Source organism: Penaeus monodon, chromosome 24 (assembly GCF_015228065.2).
Source record: "Penaeus monodon isolate SGIC_2016 chromosome 24, NSTDA_Pmon_1, whole genome shotgun sequence".
NCBI classification, from domain to species: Eukaryota; Metazoa; Arthropoda; class Malacostraca; order Decapoda; family Penaeidae; genus Penaeus; species Penaeus monodon.
This window is the reverse complement of record NC_051409.1, coordinates 15,112,237-15,112,811: the sequence shown is the minus strand read 5'-3', so window position 1 is coordinate 15,112,811 and position 575 is coordinate 15,112,237. Positions and strand designations below refer to the sequence as shown.

At 35.1% G+C, this 575-nt stretch overlaps 1 protein-coding gene across 1 annotated transcript in view; it reads right to left on the bottom strand.

The window, feature by feature from the left end:
* LOC119588623 (flocculation protein FLO11-like) overlaps positions 1-575 on the bottom strand; it is a 9,860-nt gene that overhangs the window by 7,828 nt on the left and 1,457 nt on the right.

Below are 575 nucleotides of genomic sequence, written 5' to 3'. Positions count from 1 at the left end.
TAGACAGTCAAACTGATAATTATAGCCCTTATATCATTAAAGGTAAATTAAACAGTAATGACCAACTTGTTTATATGATGTCTTCTATTGAGGTATAATAAATATTTTTTGCTGAAATCAGTATTATAACTAGTTCTGATGAGCCACACAGCAAAAGCACTATGATGGATATTTGTATCAATGTTTTTACTTTAGTAAAGGAAAATGTCAACTTCCAAGAAGCATTACACACCATAGCATATAATACCTTGAAATAGATTCCACTCCCTAAAAATCACAAGAAGTGGAGCCATCAGCATGCTTACAATTATAGAAAATACCCTGCTCAGCTCTCTATGACAAATGAATTGTGGTGTACTGCTGTCAAAATATGGCTTCGCTCAGTCTTGCTAGAAAATACATATTGGAGGCTTGTTTGCCATTGCAGGAATGTGTATTAAGGAGGCTGCACATCTCTAGACATAGTTGGGCAAATGCAAGTGCTTGTGCCTTACAAATGGCATTGCTTTATGTGTTTATTATGGCTGTGACCTTAATTATCATCTTTCTTATTCTGCACATCTATCCCAGGTACA